The following is a 23,229-nucleotide window of genomic DNA, read 5'->3' as shown; positions in this document are numbered from 1 at the left end:
AAAAAAATAATAATAATAATAATAATAATTTTAAAAAACGCTTTTTCCACCAAGTATTCTCCTGGCTTGCTAGAGCATTGTGAACTACCATAGTGCAGTGGTCTGGGCAGCGCGACTTGGTCTGGGCAGCACCACCTCGTCTCCGAGCATCATGAGTTCGCGCCAGTGCTGGACAATAGTTTATTATTTTTTGTGAGCTCCGAGGAAGGCGTATATCAACGTTTTCAGGAACTTTTCAAACGTCTGACATTGAAGTCTATTTCTAGTGATCTGCCTGGTGTGAGTGCGCATGTGTGTCTTAGGAGTTTCCCAGCATTTCTGCTCTCTGAGCCCCAAGAGCCTCTCTCCCACAACGGATTACGACAAAGGCTGTCTGACCAGAAAGTCTAGTGTTCACCCAACCACTGTGTGTGTGTGTGTGTGTGTGTGTGAGAGATAACTGTCCCTTATTTCAAAACGTAATTAGATGTCAAATTAGGAAAATCATTTCTCTAGCAGGCCAACGACCCAGAATACCTGCTACTGTATCAACTGTCCAGCACAGACAGTATCTTCCATTCATCAACTTATCCAAATGCATCGTAAATGTAACCAAGGACACTAGTACACACAAGTACACAAAAAGGCACACAATTGCAATTCAAATACACACCCACGAGACCAGACACGCAAGCAGAAACGATAACAAAGAGCCACGGAAAACACCAGCCGTCGCGGAGTCTATCAAAACTCTGTGTTCCTCCAGACAAGTTCTCTACGGGTCTTAACTCAACCCTTCAAGGCCCAATACCAGATCAGATTCAGACTAGGTGCGCAAAAGAATTGTGATTGAAGAATGTGGTTCAACAAAACGTGAATAACGTTTGTTTATCGAGCTAATATCTGCTAACTGCCTTGACATAACACGACAGTTGCGTACAGAAGGGTGTGCCGGAAAGGTACACCTGACACAATACTCACCACGGCCACACTGGACAATGAGATGGTATTCCCACTGTTGGAACGACTGTCGACACAAAATGACAGAGCTAAGTAAGAAAGGGGGAGAAGAGAGGGAAGAGGGTGGGCAAAACGGTAGACCGAGAAAAGGGGGGTTTAAGAGAGAGAGAGAATCTGAGAGGGGGTGAAAAAGAGAGGGTAGACAGAGAGACGGATGTAAGAGGGAATTACATATGGAGGAGAGAAAAAGCGAGAGACGGAAAGAGAATTACAGATGGAGGAGAGAGAAAGAGAGAGAGACGGAGGTAAGAGAGAATTACAGATGGAGGAGAGAGAAAGACGGAGGTAAGAGAGAATTACAGATGGAGGAGAGAGAAAGACAGATGGAGGAAAGAAAGAGAAAGAATGCTGTTAATGATTTTCTCATATTGAGCGCCCCCCCCACAAAGAGACGCATTTGTGTGTTTATAAAATGGCATCCTCCACTGTCGAGAATCTCCTTTGCGCCACCTTTCCTGACAGGCGCTGAACAGAGAGCCAAAACAATGTAGCAGCCAAAATATTTGTTCATGCATGTGTGTGTGTGTGTGTCCAGTTGCCCCCTATGACGTCCATAACTCTAAGCATGTGTCTGGTAATTAGGCCTTCCTCAGCTCAGCGAGGAAGTCGTCACAGCAGGGTCACCTTCACTCTGACCTCCAGGAAGTAGCTTCTGTTCCCTGTGAACCAGTTGTTGTGGAATCACTGTTCTGTTGGGCAGCAGTGACAATGTGTGTGTGTGGCTACCTAAGTCACCAATCGGGGCTGTACTCCAGCCGAATAGAGAGAAGCAAATGCTCAGAGGAGGTAACACGTTATGATAACTTCCATTTACAACAGTCTTATACTGTGAGACACAGTGGCTAATTAATGAAATATATGACAAAACGTGGCACTGAATGAGACTATCATATATGCTAGGGCTCGGAAGGTCCTGCGGAGGGAGGGAAGCCTCTCATTTCCTCAGTGTCCGACTGGGGAAGTCCCTGTTCAAACAAAGAGAGGAGGGGATGGCCCGGGCCGAGCGGAGTTCCTAAGATATTGTCCCTAAGAACAGAACACTCCCAGACGCCACTGCAGCTGATGGGACTTCCTGTCACCACTCCGGCAGCTCCGCCTCCGAGGATGTCCTGCGTCGCCGGTTCTTTAAGTACCTCCGCTGCTACATTTCCCTTCCTATCGACTTGGGATGCGCAAAGAAAATACCCCGGGCCGACCCTCACACTCATCGTGTATACCAACTTCTTCCACAGGTACAGCACAGTGGACTGTAGTTAGGTAGACGGTCAGAATAGATGGCTTTCGCTTGGCTGGGCTCACGTGAGAAGGAGACCCCAGTGGACCCCAGCGGAGCGGGGGAGTTCTGAAACCACCTTCTCGGCAAGGAGAGGGAAAGTGGGGAGATTTCGGGGGAGTGAGACTCGACGAGAGAGAAACGCAAGGAGAGAGGGAGGAGATGAGGAGATGAGAAGAGAATCCCCCCCATCTCCCTTCAGTGATGTTCCTTAATATGTGGGTGTCACACGAGTCCACAGAGTAGAGATGTGACAGGACACGAGGAAAGTGTCTTTATTGAAAGAGCATCGCGAGCAGAGAGAAAAGGTGAGTCAAGTGAGTCAACTGAGGACTAGAGGGGGAAGGAAGGAGCCCACGTTGGCTGTGGCTGTATTCGTCTCTGCCTGGCCGTACAGGTAATGAGGCGGAGTTCTGCGAGCGATGTAGTCAGGCGCGAATACAGGCCCCGGACTGCGTCTGAAAATCAGGCGTCCCCCGTGGGTTGGAGTCACGAGTCGAGTGTACATGAGCACACGCAGTCAGACACGAATACAAAGGCAGATACACTCAGACTGACACACACATACACCACAGTCTGTAACACAAATCAAGCATGTATACTAACACACAAACCGTACCCTCAGACATGCATACAACCATAGACTCAGACATGCATCATTAACACATCAGACAGGAGAGTGGCACAGTCAGAAATATGCACACTGACTTGAATGGGGACCTCAGCCCTCTAGCTCTGTGACACGCACATTACACACACACACACACACAACTTCAGGAGTCCTTAGTTACTCCCTCTTGCCAGAGGAAGCTACAGTGCTCAAATGGCACACACTTCCCTTGATGGCAGCAGTCAGAATCTTACGCACACATTGTTGATGGGTGGACGTGAGGCTACTCCAGTTGGAATGGTAACAGTGACTGAGGACAGAAACGGCAGCAGAGGGCTGCAGCCAAGACAAACAGGACGCTACAAGAGCCAGCAAAGATTCCTCAATAGCATCTGACACACACACACACACACACACACACACACACACACATAAACAGTGATAAAATAATTCTGCTTGAGGATGCATCATGACACTGCTCCATGCACACCATGCAAAGACTACGTCGGCACCAAAAGCTCCAAAACAAATACATTTTTTAGTTAGAATGCAAAATACACTGATATTATTAAGAAATGTTTGGTACCATCATGGTGGATAGTTTGTCAAGCTCCCTCTAAACTCCCCCTGTCCTCCCCATTGTCATGATAATGTCCCAAATGACTCTGTTCCCCCGGGGCTGGTGAGGCTTGGGAGGAGATGAGAGAAGAAGGGGGAGAACTATTGTACCCTTCATCTTTAGTTGTTGAGAGGAATCATAAATCACGGGACACATTCATCCCCCCCCCCCTGCCACCTGTTGGAGAACACGCCCACCAAGGGCATTCCTCTCTCTACTCCGTTGCTAGGCGATGATGATGACGACAACCACGACAATGACTTGGCAAATCTATCCCCATGCAGGCTTGGGAAGTCCAACTTTAACCCAAAGCTTATGGAAGTTCTAGGATTTGGATCCCCTTTCTTAGTTCTAGGCTGGGCTATACGAGTTTCAAGACACAAAGCTGGTCGAGGAACAGCTCTAAACAAGGAGTTTAAAAGCATATGAAGAGGGATTTGAATACTTGGAATTGTGATCCCTTTAAAAGTAGAGATTGGCAATAGTGGGAAACCGCGTCATGGCCACCCCACCACCGCTGTTAGCCGAGCCGAGGAGCGTCGTGCAGCACGGGGGGGGGGGGAATCTAATGCTGATAACTATTGTGCTCTAACACAATGTCAGAGGATAAGAAAACAATGTGTTGTTTTCCATAACTTTTTGATGTAATATCGCAAATGGACGTGGCCGTTTCGCCATAGTGTTTGGCCAATGAAGACAAAATCTGACAAGACAGCATATAGTCCATTATCTGTTGTGGAACTTGAAGTACTTATCAGACCATTCCACTGCCCTGGCCTTTAACCACCCCATGTCCTCTCTATCCCCTCCTACGCTTAGTCAGCAGATTACCCTCTGGGTCTCATAGTTTCCCATAAAACCTGCTTCCTGGGAATTAACCCAAAACACTGCGCTAGTGATGCAACAGGGCAGAGGTCACTTGGATAAAATAGTCTGGACACACCGACTCACCTACTCATTTAATTGTTTTACTTTATTTTTAAAACTATTTTCTACAGTGAAGACATCAAAACTACGCAATAGAACATATGGAATCTTGTAGTAAGCAACAAAAAAAAATAGGGTTAAACAAATCAAAATATATTTTATATTTGAGATTCTTCAAAGTAGCCACCCTTTGCCTTGATGACAGCTTTGCACACTCTTGGCATTCTCTCAGCCAGCTTCATGAGGTTGTCACCTGGAATGCATTTCAATTAACAGGTGTGCCTTGTAATGTGTTTCAGCCAATCAGTTGTGTTGTGACAAGGAGGTAGGGATGGTATATGGAAGATAGCCCTATTTGGTAAAAGACCAAGTCCATATTACGGCAAGAACAACTCAAATAAGCAAAGAGAAACGACAGTCCATCATTACTTTAAGACATGAAGGTCAGTCAATACGGAACATTTTGGGAACTTTGGAAGTTTCTTCAAGTGCAGTCGCAAAAACCATCATACGCTATGATGAAACTCTCTCTCATGAGGACCGCCACAGAAACGTTACCAGCCTCAGAAATTGCAGCCCAAATAAATGCTTCACAGAGTTCAAGTAACAGACACATCTCAACATCAACTGTTCAGAGGAGACTACCTTCATGGTCGAATTATTGCAAAGAAACCACTACTAAAGGACACTTATAAGAAAAAGAGGCTTTCTTGGGCCAAGAAACACGAGTAATGGACATTAGACCTGTGGAAATCTGTCCATCGTGGAATGTATTTCCTTCTTAATGTGTTTGAGCCAATCAGTTGTGTTGTGACAAGATAGAGGTGGAATACAGAAGAAGAAAAAACAGAAATATGTCCTTTGGTCTGATGAGTCCAAATTTGAGATTTCTGGTTCCAACCGCTGTGTCTTTGTGAGACGCAGAGTAGGTGAACGGATGATCTCGGCATGTGTGGTTCCCACCGTGAAGCATGGAGGAGGAGGTGTGATGGTGCTTTGCTGGTGATACTGTCAGTGAATTATTTTGAATTAAAAGGCACACTTAACCAGCATGGCTACCACAGCATTCTGGAGTGATACACCATCCCATCTGGTTTACGCTTAGTGGGACTATCAATTTGTTTTCAGCAGGACAATGACCCAACACACCTCCAGGCTGTGTAAGTGCTATTTGACCAAAAATGAGAGTCATGGAGTGCTGCATCAGATGACCTGGCCTCCACAATCACCCGACCTCAACCCAATTGAGATGGTTTGGGATGAGTTGGACCGCAGAGTAAAGAAAAGCAGCCGACAAGTGCTCAGCATATGTGGGAACTCTTTCAAGGCTGTGGGAAAAGTATTCCAGATGAAGCTGGTTGAGAGAATGCCAAGAATGCACAAAGCTGTCATCATCAGAAAACAGATTCATATTTTTTTTTTAAGAATGACTAAGAAGTGTAAAGTAACTTGGTCTTGGGGCTGAGACATCCTCTACTAGTCTACAGCGTAGGTGTTTCTACTAAGAGAGTGAAAAGGCTCAGACAGAGACTGTGGGACGACAGAGATATGGAAACAAAAGGGTCAGCAACCACTGCTGAGGGGTCAAAGGTGACTGGGTAAAAGGTTCCATTTGGTGTATGCCAAACAGTGTTGGTTTGGAGTTTTGTGGAGTCACAAGAAAGGGATGAGACTGACAGACATAAATGAGACTTCATACACACACACCTAGAAAATTAAATAGCTAACCTTATTTCTCATATACTTTTGAGTGTACAAGTACACTGGGCACTAACAGTTCTGGGCACTTCCATGTAAAAGGACCCATGAGCACCAACATTGTTCATGGGAGAATATCAAATTGGGTGTCAAATGAAAGCGAAGAGTCTATTTGGTTTGGGAAATGAAGGCATAGATACATTTTTCATCTTAAACATTTGGCATAAGTAGAGGCTTTGGTTTCTGGATAAACAGATGGAAAAGGGGTCTTAGAAATCATCTACCAGAAAAAAATATCAGAAATACATCAAAACACAATAATGAGAAATTGTTTGCCTTCTGTAAGTTACAGAAATATTGCCTTGTAATTTCGGAACCAAAATCCCACATCTTTAAGATATTTTCACATTTCTCTGCCTCATGAGGGAGGAAGGACCACTGAACGTTCACAGACATAACAAGTAATGGTACACCTACCAATTAGTTATAGTGGTTTAACTGATATACATTTTGTTTATGAATTATGATTAAAACTTCAAATTTGGTAACAGCTTTACGAAGAAAAAAAAAAAAAAAAAACTTTAAAAAATGATCAGTAACAGAATTACTGCAACTGAATTGGATACAATGAATTTGTCACAAACCACAGGTGGATCACCTTATGCTGTCCTCACTTCCACTGGCATACTGTTCTGTTCAGACTCATAACTGTTCAGTTCTGTTCAGGCTCATAACTGTTTTCTTTTGTCTTTCTGTCTGACGGTCAAACCAAGAGTGAGGGAGTCGGGAGTTGGTGGCACCTTTAATTGGGGTGAAGTGGCTCGTGTTAATAACTGGAGCGGAGTGCGTGGAACGGAATCAAATACATCAAACACATGGTTTCCTGTTGTTTGACGCCATTCCATTTGCGCTGTTCGGGACATTATTATGAGCCTCCCCTCAGCAGCCTCCACTGGTTAAAACAGACTGGACAACCCCTCCCTCTTCAGTTAAATGTCACCTCTCCCAGGCTCTTACTGATACCTACCCATGAGCCCCCTCTCCTTCCATTCACTGTAACCAGCATCCTCACCCACTGACCACCGACTGACACCGGACGTCCACAAATGTTGAAAAGTAGTTGAAATTTGGGTCAGTCCACCTTGGCCTTTATGTTCACTTCCACAAACGGACCAGACTGGAGCTGGAGACTGGAGAATCTGAACCTATCACAGGCGTATGTTTCACAAGTTTGGATAGCACGGTTAGTAGAGAACAGTAGAGTACAGTACATTAAAGTACAGCACTGTACAGTGAGTACAGAAAAGTAGAGTACAGTACAATAGAGTAGTATTGAGTACAGTACAGTGAGTACAGTACTGAGTAAACCAAAGTTTGCATCTGCACAGTTCTTCCACCAAATTTGTTTTTGTACATTTTTCCGTTGATATTGTTCAAAGTCGTTCTTGTACATAGATTTGTATGGTTTGGTCGACTTTGAGTTAGTTTTTCCACTTTAAAATGAATGGCAAACAGAGTCAAAGTGTAATTCCGCTTACCCGTGGAATTGCCCTTCTACAGTGTACATTTCCCATGTGAATAAGCACCAATGCACACCCAAGGTGTGCAGCTTCAACTTCACCACAGAAAGCTGCAATTTCAAGCGCTAACAATCAGAAGCACGCGCCCGACAACATAAGAACGAGGTTGAAGAGCTCTGCTGCCAGATGCTAACACACACAGTAGTGCTGTATGCCAGGCGCTAATGAGTGAGGGATGAGCCCTGTGTGGAAAAACTGTGTCCGCAGGCAACGCTCACTTTAAGTACTCAGGTCTGGATCACATCAAGCCGTTTAAACACCTGCCAATCACAACAATAAAGCAGCGCTTTACGAGTGTGGTTAAAACTCTCCTCTCGCTGCGACGTGTCTGAAGGTGGGTGTTTAAGGGGGAGGGAGGTCGATCGCTGTGTGTGACTCAGCAAAGGACGACTACTACAGATTGGTTGATTGACAGCAGAAATCGCATCTCGTTAGGAGGATCGGAACACAGGGTTAGAGTGAAGGGTCGTAAGTCAAAATTAAACTTCTCCTTATTATGCAGGATTTGAAATGGGAAAAGTGTTGATGGATTTAAGAACCTCTTAACCGTGTCGTTTGACCGTCTTGCCATCAATTCCCCGGGCATTGTGTCTGGTGTAGCCGTGGCTTTGGCTTTCCCGAGCTAAACTAACGAGACGTGCGGGCGAGCTCGTCAGAGCCTGCCGTGGTGAGTCTAAAATGGACAACTGTTCCAGTAATGACAAAGACCTTCAAAAAGAAAGAAAGGAATTTTCCACTTATAAAGCACATCTTCTCTTTCAAACGACAAGGAAAAAAATAAAGGAAAAAAAATGTGCCTTGCGTTGTGGGGTCCTCCACTCGGAGGAAAGGAAACAATCCGTCCCCTTGTGCGTTAGAAGAAGTTAGAAACGCTGCACGCCACAATTCCAAAAGGTAAATCACGTTGAAGGTTTGAGGCCACCGGGGTCGCTACAGGGTGTGGGAAATGTACGCGCAGTAACCAGGCTTTCTTAACCAGGTTGAGAAAGTGGAGGAGCCTTTGAACTGTTCCGCAACAACCCTGTCCCTGTTCAGAGACACAGGGCAGAGATGAGGAGGCCCACTGAGAAGACATCCTGAAGATTATTCCCTTTAAAAAGTGGTCTCCGTATGTTCCTGGCTGCAGTGCACCTACAGACACACACAGAGATGTGTAGCCTATGCAGCGCACACACAGTAAACCTTTGTACATATCCTACTTGTAATGATGGCTACCCTCCATTGGCAAACACTCACATTGCATGTACTTGTCACACTGTACATACACACCTTTGAGGACATTGTTAAACAAAGAACCAAATTCAAAAGATAAGTAATCACACCGGTGTATTTACACACACACTGTAGTCTGTACCCTCTCAATCACCCACATCAACACAAACTCATTCAAAACAGTAAAAGATCTACAGTCAAGTTACACATTCACACACTACACCCTTGAACTCCACAAGTCAATACTTCAGAAATCATTTGAGATAAGGAAAAAAATCTCTCTCTCTCACACACACACACACACACACACACACACACACACACACACACACACACACACACACACACACACAAGGACTTAACACCACTAAATCATCAGAGAGCGAGAGGAAAAGGGATAGAGAAAAATGTCTCTACTTAGACATCAAGGTTTTGGGATAGACAATGGCCCTACAAGTCTCCTCTCTGTCTCTTAATGTCTTTCTTCATTTGTTACCTTCTCCTTTAACTCATCCATCTCATAGATTTGTTAATCTAGCTTGAGAATCACACTGATTAGGGAAAAGAAAACCCTGAGGCTTTAGAGTTCAGACCTCTGACTGTGAACATGGGACTTGGAGCTGCCCGGCGTATCGTGAGCAAAGAGAAACGGGGAGTCAAGTGAGGAAAGGATCGCCTGTGAGCTGACACAGGGTGCATTTTCATTTTAAGTACAGAGAGAATGGGAATCAAGACAGGTGGCAGCTGGCACAGGGTAGATGTAAGTACAGGACGACTCACTCCCCTGCAGGGGACAGGGAAGGGCGGGGGTTAGCTCGTTCCAGGAAAGAGACAATGTCATGAGTCGCTGCTTTAATCTGGGACGGCCCTGTGTCTTCATCCAGCATTGGGATCGCATAGATTAATGATGACATAAAAGGGGAACTCAGGACATACGGCGGCGGTACACCATGGACCTATTGTGATAAACTGGTCCCACTAGAAGGGGAGGCGAGTAAAATGTGTGTGTGTGTATATATATATATATATATATATATATATATATATATATGATTGTGCTGGTACACTAAATTAGAGCAGGCTTTTTCTTTTGAATGTCCATATCAAGCTCCAGGTTTCCCAGATCTACCTCAACATCATTAGTGTGAACATGTGACTCATGTAGAGGTAAGACTTACCCCACACACTCTCTTCGGTCTCCGTCGAGCCCCACTGACTGTGTACAATGGCGTACAAACACACTAGCACCAAGGACACATGCATTAACACCAAACACCTACTGCGTGCACACACACACACATCCATTACAAGCCCGCCAGCAGGCACAAAGACACCATTAACAGCGGCGGGAACTATTGAGAACTCGCCCAGCGCTCCCGCTCCGTCACGGGGAGGAGGACGTCGAGAGCGAGAGGAGGAGAAGGCTTGTTTAATTTACTGCGGCCCATCTGTCCCGCGCCACTCCACCTGCCCGTTAGTATGCATGTATGCGAGCACACATTACGACATTAGTCGATAGTAATGGAATCTGTAGAATGGACACGCTTCTCTATTTCACATGCAATTTACTTGGCCCTTTTAAAACGCAGGCCAGGCCTGCACGGCTTCAATTAGAAATACCTCCGCCGGTATTGAGCACTATTGAGTACTCCAAAGTGTCGCTTGAGCCACAGTGCCTTTAGAAAGTACTGACACCCCTTGACATTGTACAAATTGTGATAAAAGCCTCAATTTGCGTGATTGTGGAATTATGTTTTTATAAATATTTACAAATTCATTCAAAATGAAAAGCTGTAATGTCTTGGGTCAATAAGAATTACACATTACTGAGTACCACTCTTCAAATGTTCAAGCATAGTGGTGGCTGCATCATGTTATAGGTATGCTTGTAATCGTTAAGGACTGGGGAGTTTTTCAGGATAGAAAAGAAACAGAATGGAGTTAAAAACAGGCAAAATCCTAGAGGAAATCCTGGTTCAGTCTGCTTTCCAACAGACGCTGGGAGATGAATTGACCTTTCAGCAGGACAACGACCTAAAACACAAGGCCAAATCTACACTGGAGTTGCTGACCATAAGACAGTGAATGTTCCCGAGTGGCCGAGTTACAGTTTCAACTTAGATCTGCTTGAAAATCTATGGCAAGACATGAAAATGGTTGTCTAGCCATAATCATCAACCAATTTGACAGAGCTTGAAGAATAAATTGGCAGATGTTGCACAATCCAGGTGTGAAAAGCTCTTAGACTTACCCTGAAAGACACAGCTGTAATCACTGCCAAAGGTGCTTCTACAAATGTATTGACACAGGGGTGTGAATACTTATGTAAATGAGATATTGAAAATGAAATACAGAAATAAAAATGAGAAAAAAGGTCTAAAAACAAGTTTTCACTTTTATTATAGGATATTGTGTGTAGATGGGTGAGATTTTTTTATATTTTTTAATCCATTTTGAATTCACACAACAAACTGTCTAGGGGTATGAATACTTATTGTCTCACATAGAATCTCCAATGGATGTTTGATAATTCTCACTTCAATTGAATGATCATGCCCGATAAGCAGGTGTTTGGAGGATATATTGTCACGGGTGTTGTTAGGCCCGAGTCTATGTTGATGACAGGTGTTGTGCTGAAAATCTCCCCCCTGCCACAGTTCTCCCCCTTTCTAATTTCCTTCATTTTGTGGCTAGAGTCAAATACTTTCTGTGACACACGTCACACATACTTTCTATAGAACAAACTTCGTCAGGATAGGCAACCGAAATGAATAATTCATGTATGTGTGTTATATTAAACAGAGGAGTAAAATGTTGGCAAGCAATAAACATTTCAGAACAACTTTGGCTGAATTATTATCCTTACACTTTCAAATATACTAGTCGAATAAGACATGGGAGAGATGACGAATTTTGACAAAGAGATTCATTTATAGACTAATACAAAATCAGTAGCTGATTCAGGTACGGGCGACATGGGCAGCCACCCAGGGCGGCACCGGGCACCGGAGGCTGAAGGGGGGGGGGTTCGACCAGGGAACCATACAAGCTAGAACTGCCACACACACTTGAAACAAATAGCCAAACTGAAAACTGCAGACAAAAATGCTTTCTGCTACGAAGATCAGTGAAATGTAGGCTAAACTGACAACGGAGTGAAGAGCAGAAATGTCAACTAGCAAGCAAGTCCCAGCAATGAAGAATGCAAAGGGAGGGGAGAATTCTGGCAGGGTTGAGATTTTCAGAACAACACCAAACCGTGACAATATATCCTCCAAACACCGGCTGTGAGGACATTATCACTTTTCTACGACGGGTTACCAACATATTCAAATAATGTTTAACATATTTTAATTAAAAATGTTTTTTTTTTTAATGAATTTATTCATACCATTTCATCCTTCCACAGGATATAGTCCCAAAACAAATCTAGGCTTGCTACCCAAGCCGGCTGGTCGTTCGTTCTATTGGTTCGGCTGCCAGATACGCAACTCAGTTGTTCAGTCTTTTTGTTCTGTATCTATGGATGCGACCCAGTCGTTCGTTCTAAATGTTCCATTGCCATACAGGCTGGCAATGTTCTTATCCCTTCCTTGCTTGCTAGCTAGCCAACTACGGCTAATTTACAGTCTCGTCAAACAGTGCAGCCAGAATAAAAACAGTAGCTGCATTTGTTTAAGCTGTTTTTTAGTGACATTTATTTGGATACATCCATAACAATGAGATAATGAGGCGCGATTTCGCCTGGCTTTGAAAATGTGCTCTCTCTTCAGGACACTTGTTCAGAGGAGCTAGCCAGCAACACCGCTAACACAATCACTTCAAACTGAAGCTGGAAAGGCTGCAAACTAACTGCACTTAATTTCATGTACCTTTTTTTCAATTTACATTCCTTCGTATATGTCCATAAAAATTATGCCAGCTGATTCATGATTTGCCTGGCTGAGAAACACTGCCTGCATCTCTCTCGTCCCGACTCCCAACCAGTTCATTTCAATGGGACAGTTGGAAATTGAATTTGAATATTGAAACAATGTTGCAAATGTCGTAGAGACCGACCGCAAGGTTTATACAAATCTCTGCTGTTGAAAACTAAATTTCAGTCTAAAAGATAAGTGAGATAATGTCTAGATGCTTTTTATAGTGGAAGTCAAGTTTATAACTTCCACTAGCTGGGCTGATGAGACAGCGGATTGTGCAGTCAGATGGAACAGCATAAATAGGCATTTCAACGTCGGTGGTAACTTGTCGAATAGACACCGGCTGGAATGCGGTTTCAACCAATCAGCATTCAGGATTAGACCAACCGGTTGTATGATGTGTAAACAGACCCACAGTGTAGGGTTGGGTTCTTTTGTAAAGTCCATTCTACAAATCTAGGTTTGTTAAACCCTAGACACAGAGAGATGTAAAGTTATTTGAAACAGGAAGATACCTACGCTCCAGTGAGTCCAGCTCGTCACCAACAGTCACGCCAATGCTATGGCACAAAGTGTGCCCTGTGTTTAGTGGGCCTCGACCACGGGCATTAGTTCATAACACCCACATATATTTCATGTGGTTCACTTCCTGTTTTCATTTGCAGCAAGCCATCACAATTTTACATTCGTTTTCATGCCTCTAGATAGAAAAACAGACTAGAAGAAAATCAAGTAAGATGCCAACTGCTCACTTGTTTGCATGTTCTGGTGCAAAAAAAAAGGATTAAGACAATTGATGATGAAGTTGATATTGGCTTATGAGTTGTTTGGCTGGGAAACCGTTGTCCACCTACATCTTATCCCAAAACATGGACACAATGGACTGACAAAAGAAGCTTGAAGACAAAAATGCTGACTGACAAAGATGCTGACAGACAAAGATGCTGACAGACAAAGATGCTGACAGAAGTAAAGAGACAAAAGGGTGAGAGATGGACAGACAAACTAACAGACAGACAGAGAAACAAAATACACACACAGAATATCAGCAAAAGGATCAGATGAGAACATTTAAAAAAGTAGTAGAGAGACAAAGATAAGGTAGAAATTTAGGCAAGAATAATGAATAATGTCTAGATGGATAAACATAAGCAGTCAGTCAGACAGCTAAGCAAAGGATGCATTCCAACACATGGAAAGGCAGATACTCCGACAACGGCAGAAAAGAGCGATTGGACGAAGGCAGTGGATTTGTTAACCTCACAAAAATTGGACCACCTAGATCAGATGACAGATCACTAGCTAGGTTTCCATCCAGTTGGCGACAGATCTTCCAGCGATTATACAAAAATCTGCATTAAGAAAATGTGTATTTTCCCACCAGTGGTGGGTTTCCACCAAACTACCTTGTTGCGGATAAAAATCAGTGCGTGATGACGTAGAGCACACAAAATGTAGTTTTTCGTTTAAGTTTTCATATACCGAATAAAAATCTAAAACTCAATGGTTTCCCATCACATTTTCAACTCTACCGATAGTTTTGTCACAAAAATTTGCGTTAAATAGCAAATGTGCCTACTCAGGTTTTGGCACATGCGCTCTAGCCAACAGCGCGCAGATAGACTAGTCTATACTGTAGCCTACTTGATGAGATTATTATGAATAAGAGCGATAATATTTGTATTTATCAAAAACGGCAGTCAAGCATCAATCACCATGTCACCAAAATAAGACCCTTAATATTTATTGGAAAGGAACATCAAGATCACTGGGCACTTTCACCAGCCTGTGAAGTTCATAATTTATTTAATCTGTAGCCTAATAAACTGCATGGTTTACCGAGTCATAGTGGGAGGACCACACACCATATCATCGCGTGACTCCATGTTTACTTCGATATGATGGTTATTATATCAACATTTGCGCATAAATGCGTTTCCACTACCTCTTCTCCCGTAATTCATTTTACCGGCACAAAAAGATCCCACCATGTCAAATAAAGACATTTTCTTTGGGCATCTTTAACATTTTACCAAAACTACCTGTTTCCATCACAGCTGTCGTGATTTCTTTTTAATGGTATGACTTTAGTCGTATGAAAACTGGAAACATGGCGGTGCTCCCACACAAACTGAACCCCAATGCCTTGGGCCAACCGACTAGACTCAAAAGAGCCCCTTTCTCTCCAGTTTACATAATTGTGGAACACAAGGCTAGCTCCACAATAGAGCAGTCACGAATAGAAATGGCCAAGTGTCAAGTCTACCTGGAGCCAAGGCAAAACATCTAAAAAGGCTAGAATCTAGATGAAATGTCAAAACAATGGGGTAACAGCCTGATATTCACCAGGTAGTCAATTAGAAATTACTTGTTAAAAACGGTAAGTTTGTAATAATTAAATACTTATGACACTTTAGTTTCTATTAGGTTAAATGGCACCAGTCAAAAGTTTGGACAAAAGTTCGTGGCATTCTCTGAACCAGCTTCACCTGGAATTCTTTTACAAAGTTTTGAAGGAATTCCCACATACGCTGAACACTTGTTGTCTGCTTTTACTTTACTCTGCAGTCCAACTCATCCCAAACCATCTCAATTGGGTTGGGGTCGGGTGATTGTGGAGGACAGGTCATCTGATGCAGCACTCCATCACTCTCCTTCTTGGTCAAATAGCCCTTACACGGCATGGAGGTGTGTTGGCTCATTGTCTTGTTGAAAAACAAATGATAGTCCCACTAAGCCCAAACCAGATGGGATGGCGTATCGCTGCAGAAAGCTGTGGTGGCCATGCTGGTTTAGTATGCCTTGAATTCTAAATAAATCACTGACAGTGTCACCAGCAAAGCACCCCCACACAATCACATGTCCTCCTCCATGCTTCACAATGGGAACCACACATGCGGAGATCATCCGTTCACCTACTCTCTGTCTGACAAAGACACGGTAGTTGGAAACAAAAATCTGAAAGGACAGATTTCCACCGGTCTAATGTCCATTGCTCGTGTTTCTTGGCCCAAGCAAGTCTCTTCTTCTTATAAAAAAGTCTCCTTTAGTGGGGGTTTCTTTGCAATAATTTGACCATGAAGGCCTGATTCACGCAGTCTCCTCTGAAGAGGTGATGTTGAGATGGGTCTGTTACTTGAACTCTGTGAAGCATTTCTTTGGGTTGCAATTTCTGAGGCTGGTAACTCTAATGAACTTATCCTCTGCAGCAGAGTTAACTCTGGGTCTTCCTTTCCTTTGGCGGTCCTCATGAGACAGTTTCATCATTGCGCTTGATGGTTTTTGCGACTGCACTTGAAGAAACTTTTAAAAGTTCTTGAAATGTTCCAGATTGACTGACCTTCATATCTTAAAGTAATGATGGACTGTCGTTTCTCTTTGCTTATTTGAGCTGTTCTTGCCGTAATATGGACTTATGGTATTTTACCAAATAAGGCTATCTTCTGTATACCACCCCTACCTTGTCACAACACAAGTGATTGGCTCAAACACATTAAGGAAAGAAATTCCACAAATTAACTTTTAACAAGGCAGACCTGTTAATTGAAATGCATTCCAGGTGACTACCTCATGAAGCTGGTTGAGAGAATGCCAAAAGTGTACAAAGCTGTCATCAAGGCAAAGGATGGCTACTTTGAAGAATCTCAAATATAAACTATATTTAGATTTTTTTTCAACACTTTTTCAGTTACTACATGATTCCATGTGTTATATCATAGTTTTAATATCTTCACTATTTTATACAATGTAGAAAATAGTAAAAAAATCAATTCAAACCCTGGAATGAATAGGTGTGTCCAAACCTTTGACTGGTACTGTAGGTTCCTACCATCTCTGGTATCATATGCCAAAACATGTCCTTGTGCAAAAGAGTATCCTAACTTCCTGACGTGTGTAGATGGTCTTGAGCTGTTCGCCTTCGAAAAAAAGCATCCAATCAGCATTGACGTCATGCATAGCATATTGCCTACAGCTTCCTGGGTAAAACCTTCTCAGGGGCGGCAGGCAGAGCCGTGCTATGGATCCTAATTGCTGTCATGGCGGCAGCTCGCAGTGCATCAAATACAGTCGTGCTTCAATACGACTGAGCTGCAATCTTACGAAGGGAGCTTCTCATCCTTTTTGACATGTTGCACAATCACCGTTAAATTATGGCATAGGAGATATTTTCTTACGCAAGGGATGTGTAGGCCTAATTCAAGATGACATTTTATATTGTGGTCTACTAGGTATAACGGTTTGATTAATTAGCTGAGTGATTACTTTGATTGGTTTATTGAGCAAGTTAGCGAATGGGAAAAAAATGATGCACAGCTTGAATCAAAGCAACCTTTCTCTGCATGTGTGTGCGCATGTATCCGTAGCCTACAGTAAGCCATTGTTGGTGTGTGTGCAACAGCGTCTTCTTGTGTGTACATGTGCATTCCCACATGTACTCACAGCGCAGACGGGACCCTGTCATCACCTGGGTATCATCTCGTCAGTCAGCATCACACATACAGTGGGAGAGGAGCTTCTAGCTGGCGCTCACTGCTGCCAGGGCGGGAACACATTTACAACGGTGCACGTACCAGCTTGCCTCATGATTATCTCTCAATCAGACCGGGCATTCACAAAGGGTCACAGAGTAGGAGTGCTGATCTAGGATCAGTTTCCCCCCTTCAGATCATCATGAATAAGATCACGTTGACGGGAGGGACCTGGGGATGCTCACAGAGTTGGACCAACACGAAACTTAGTTCTCTCTCGTTTGCTAATCCAGGGGTTTCTTTACTCATTGCACGCAGTTTTAAAACTAAAGGTTGTAAAAGGTAGATAGTATCTTACCTACACTATGTGATGCAAGGTGTACTACTTAAATTTGTATGATTCATTTATGATACAATTCACAATTTGAATGAATTTAGTGGTCTTTCTCAGTCAAGCCAACATGTTTTGAGACACCTTTTAAATGAGCCTCACATGATTCACGCTCAATTTTTAAGAAGCTATGTAGCTTGGATTTGGACAACTGAGCTTATAATATTCAGCACAGCAATGCATTTGGGCTCTCTGTAACAAACAAAACAAAAGCTTGGCCTCGTTTATCATTCAGAGATCTACTATATGGAAATCAAGGATGTAAAACCCATCATAATAACTGATCAAAGCATCTGTACACACATAGGCCTTAAAGCAACTGGGCAAAACAGGACATAAATATGTATAGACTGGTCAACAACACACACACGAGAACACCAATGTGTGCACATGGGCACTTGTAGCCTATATTTCCGTCTGAAACACAAACACACACACACACACACACACACACACACACACACACACACACACACACACACACACACACACACACACACACACACACACACACACACACACACACACACACACACACACACACACACACACACACACACACACACACACACACACACACACACACACACCGCCCTGGGCTGCAGATGCCACATCATCTCTGGAGCACTCTCACAGGAGTGTTCCTAAATGGCAGGGATGACATCACGGTGCCATGCCTTGATTCAATTGGTCTTGTGATCTCTGCCTGCAAGACTTTGAGATGGCAGTGGAGGCCTGAGCTAATGTCACAAAACCTATTCTAAATCCATGAGCACTGAAATCCAAATGTCATGCAGGTCTCAGGGAGAAAGATAAAATGGAACCGGCAGGAGATTGAGGCATTTCTACAAAACATTCTTCTGACCCAAATCATCTCCCCCTTCACTCTAAAAAATAAAAAGGTTCCTGGAGGATCCTTCGAGATCATTTAAGGTTAAAAAAAAACATCCATAAGGTTCATTTAAAGACCTATACTCTGCGATCAGTTCATTTTTTTACGTTTGTAGACTGAAGAGGTGCTTTGAAGAACCCTTTTCAAAAGAGGGGTTTGTTTTTTGACCCGGCAGTGTGCTTGTGAATAAAGGGCGCTCGTGTCTATAATTCAAATTGAGAACATTGGTCAAAAGACGCACTGGAAGCGGGAAGCGAGCGGATGGTTGGAGATGCGACAGACATGAGATGACTTGCAACGGACCGACGTGAAAGGTGAGGGACCCTTAGCATTTTTTATTATCTTAGCTAGTGTATAGCTATCAAAAAAAACAATACATCATGTAATGAATTCTGCTTATCTCTCCCTCTCTAACTTTTAAGCATCAGCTGTCAGATCACTGTACCTGTACACAGCCCATCTGTAAATAGCACACCCAACTACCTCATCCCCATATTGTTATTTTTTTTGTTGCTGCTCTTTTGCACCCCGGTATCTCTACTTGCACATCATAGTCTACACATTATCACTCCAGTGTTAATGCTACATTGTAATTATTTTTGCCTCTATTGCCTTACCTCCCTAATCTTACATCATTTGCTTGTTGTTGTTTTTGTCGCACTGCTTTGCTTTTATCTTGGCCAGGTCAGAGTTGTAAATGAGTACTTGTTCTCAACTGGCCTACCTGGTTAAATAAAGGTGAAATTATATATATATATATTTTTAAATGTACTCTTCGTTTTTCATCAGCTAGGAAAGCCATAGGCTGTAGCCTAATGTTAGCTGGTAATTGCTGTAGCTATACTTTTTGGGAGTTACGTTTTAGCTAGTTAGAGTCAATATTGAGAAATGTTAGTCCTAATTTAAACCTATGATATTTAAACCCCATCTCCATCCATCCTCTTCCAGTCTCTGTCTTAACCTGCCCAGTTAAGTTAGTAGAGTTTGGGTGCTGTGAGAAAACTCAGCCTCCACAAAACAGGTCACACACACACACACACACACACACACACACACACACACACACACACACACACACACACACACACACACACACACACACACACACACACACACACACACACACACACACACAGGGCCCAATCTAGGTTGTTAAACTTGACAAAAAAAATAAAACATTACATTTGATATCAACTACTTATGTTGAATGTGTCCAATTTACAGACATCAAAACTATGAAATAATACATATGGAATCATGTAGTAACCCCCAAAAAGTGTTAAACAAATCAAAACCTAGAAAGAAAAACCTGGAAGAGGATGGTCATTTTCCTTTGTCTATTCCAATACTCACTGACTGGTGAATCAATGTATTTAGTGTGATTGTGTGTTCTGTTCCTCCATACTGTCTTGTCATAATCACTGCAGCTGATAGCACATACTCAACTTATCCGTAATAATCAACGCCATCAATCAATGCCATTTGTATTCCAAACAGAATTGTTAGTCTAAAAGTATACATGGGATGTGTGCACAGCGCTCATTCAGAAGTACTCCTCGTTGAGAGACCACACGGGGAAGAAATATGTAATAATTCTTCAATTTTCCTACTCACATTAATTCACACTAATAACCTTTTTGTTTTACACCTATCCAGACCATAATGTGCTGGCTTGGATATTTTCTTCTCACGTTGTTTATTCCATCACATTTCCAGCAGCATAGCGAGACAATCGCTAGTTACTTAATTGACTAAGTCTGCTCCTATGACCTCGGTCCCAATAATTTACAGTTTTTAATTTACATCCCTTTTAGAGTATGCAGCTGTTCTAATTCTTGAGGCACCTTTAGGGGTTCCACCGGTGTTGCAATCTGAGGAACCCCTAAAAGTACTTCCAGGAACCGTGTCTTTTTACAGTGTCGAATGAACACAAAAAAAGTAAGCTCTTAAAACACACTCAGTAGTTGACATACGAACGTAATGTTGTGTAACTTCCCAGAATTAATTGACTCAGAGTGGGGGTATAGAATAATTAGGCTAAATTCTATAATATAAAAATGGTCAATTTTTCAAAATCCCGTAGTCGCAGGAAGATGTTTGGGGGTGGGGGTGCTTCACATTTTTTTGTCAAAGGGGGGATGCACTACTGCCAAGTCCTACAGCCTAGTCAACCCATCATACATATTGACAGGTAGATAAAAACCTACCCGACAGAAGTAGGCTGTATGAGGCAGCCTAACGCTTAAATCATAGTGCACAGAAGCGGAGACGCGATAGTCCAGCGCCCTATTGTGACATAGCTACTCGTCTCCGAGACCACCATCCCACCTTTATTCATTGCAATGTGCTGACCGTTGGAGAAATTGCTTGAGCTGCGCTGAGAATTCAAAGAGTATTAAAAGCAAAACAGTCCAATATTCTAGAACACTGCTGTGCATATGCATACAAGTTTAGGACTATGATGAACCCTGTATGCCGCATTCGTAACCAAGTGAGAAGTGGAAATTTACCACATACGACTGGGAAAACTCCATTTGAAAAGCCTCCAACTGGTAATTACTAGTGGGAAACCCCTCTATCATCCAGAGCTCTCACATGCTCTGACGTCACCTACTAAGGCAATTACCTTGATAACAGCATTCTCTGCAGTTAAATGCAACAAAATATTATTCATAAAAAGCTATCTATTAATATGGTATTTGAACACTATAATTCATTTGCAAGCATAATAGCTGTACTTTAAATTGATAGTTTAATGCAGCTTGTTGGCCATTAGCCAATCTGCTCTTATCGATAAGTTCAAAGCACATGAATGCATCCAACTGGTATCTACCACTTCACAATGTAGTACATTCCCACCTCCCACTTTATGAAAGCAGCAAAACCCACAGACCATTATAATTGTTGGAGGTGTGGGAGTACGCAAATTAGGATTGCGGGTTTGATATGCTGTGGAGGATGTCTAGTAGGTTGGACCAGTGTCACATCATGGCCAACACGGAAATATTACAAATCTGATCAACCTCACACATGTGAGAACTTTGTGAATGGACGCCCAGGCGGTCATTGTTTTGTTTTTTAACTGTTTTTTTAAAACGTGGACAAACTTGCGTGTGGATGTCACCACAAGCCAGGCGTTGACAGTGACATTTTTTTTAGAACTGTTTTGAGTGGCAGCCCAGCATTCAATGTGACAACTAAACATTTAAAAAAAAATTAAGCTTTAAATCGATACATTTTGAAAGGAAATTGCACAAAAAAATCCTATAGACAGGTGTTGGCTGAACAAGCGCACTATGCAATGATTCCATCTATGGACAACGCTCGTTACATTGTAGCGGCAACCTATATAACTGTCACGGCTCGCAACAAATGACATTTTGACAGTTCACATAATGGCGGGATGTGGCTTGCTAAAGCTTCGGTTTGATATTTCTGCACAACAGAAAAGGAAAGCACAAAGATTGGAACACCACATTCAGCGCTCTCCTCCAAATTAATAGCCTACTAGACAGATTTAAGTGGGTATCATCTGTTCGATTCATGGAGAGGCTTCTCCCGAATCTAGTCTACCTGTCACACGTCCGATACAATCTCATTGTCAGTAGCCGAAATAAAAAGCCAGTCAATACCTGTTGACTCCTCCTACCGACGTGTTGGTTGGTGGAAGTCCGAACCGAGCCCGGGGATGTTTTGTCCTGAGCTTCTTTTCCGAAGTCGTTTCTCCGTCGTATGACGAGGAGTGGAACGTTACAGTAAGGTCTGCTTTGTCAGACAGTGGGAGTCTGACAAGAGCTCTGCGAGTTTTCGGCAAAGAAACGGGTTTTCACGGTGCCGCGCAACTTGATGCAAGGCTTTAGAGAGCAGCAGCCATTGCGGTCACGTGCATTTTCGGAAACGCAACACTGGCCAGCCTACAGAAGTACACTCCCTCTTTTCATATCTACCATGTCAATTATGTAATCTACTGCAGGGTTTCGCAAAATCAGTCCTGCCCGCCTCCCCGTGCACATTTTGGGCTTTTGCCCTTGCACTACACATCTATTCAAAAAAAAATCTAAGCTTGATGATGAGTTGGTTATATGAATCAGCTGTACTGTACATCAAAACTCCAGCCTACTAAGAAGCCTGCTATTGCTCTTCTAACTATGACTTTGGAAGCGCGCTATATGAGCAACACAATGAACATGTATCAAATATGTATTATGTTCCTTTCATAGTCAAATGAATGCATTACATGTTTTGAATATAAATGTGGCATTAATGTCAGTATCAATCTTGGATTGGTTTAATTCTTTATTTCTAATATGGGCATCAAGAATGAATCCTGTCTATGTCAACTGTCCATGAACCAAATTCTTAAGTGTACACTCTAAGGGCTCTTTCACATATCACTCACTGTATGATCCTGGAGCATTTGTAACCCTAATCTGCGCTATAAAGAATGTGTGAAACGCAAACAAACCATTGCTGAAACCAATCATGGATCTGCGTGAGTAGCAGGTCCAAGATCATGCACAACCACAGTACCAGGTTTTGTGACGAAACAGCACGAGTCGCATGGTTTTATTTAACCTTTATTTAACTAGGCAAGTCTGTTAAGAACAAATTCTTATTTACAATGATGGCCTACACCGGC

At 42.8% G+C, this 23,229-nt stretch overlaps 1 protein-coding gene across 3 annotated transcripts in view; it reads right to left on the bottom strand.

Annotated features, from left to right (window-relative positions):
* The window catches only part of rarab (retinoic acid receptor, alpha b), a 193,561-nt gene extending 171,083 nt beyond the window's left edge, over positions 1–22,478 (bottom strand). For all 3 annotated transcript variants that reach the window (XM_042327316.1, XM_042327317.1, XM_042327318.1), the window contains exon 1: positions 22,223–22,478. The gene's annotated coding sequence lies outside the window, so the exon portion shown is untranslated. The remainder of the gene's footprint in view (positions 1–22,222) is intronic.
* Positions 22,479–23,229: the final 751 nt, after the last annotated feature.

This window comes from Oncorhynchus tshawytscha, linkage group LG09, assembly GCF_018296145.1.
Source record: "Oncorhynchus tshawytscha isolate Ot180627B linkage group LG09, Otsh_v2.0, whole genome shotgun sequence".
NCBI lineage: Eukaryota > Metazoa > Chordata > Actinopteri > Salmoniformes > Salmonidae > Oncorhynchus > Oncorhynchus tshawytscha.
The sequence above is the reverse complement of the archived record's forward strand: the minus strand, read 5'-3'. Positions and strand labels throughout refer to the sequence as shown.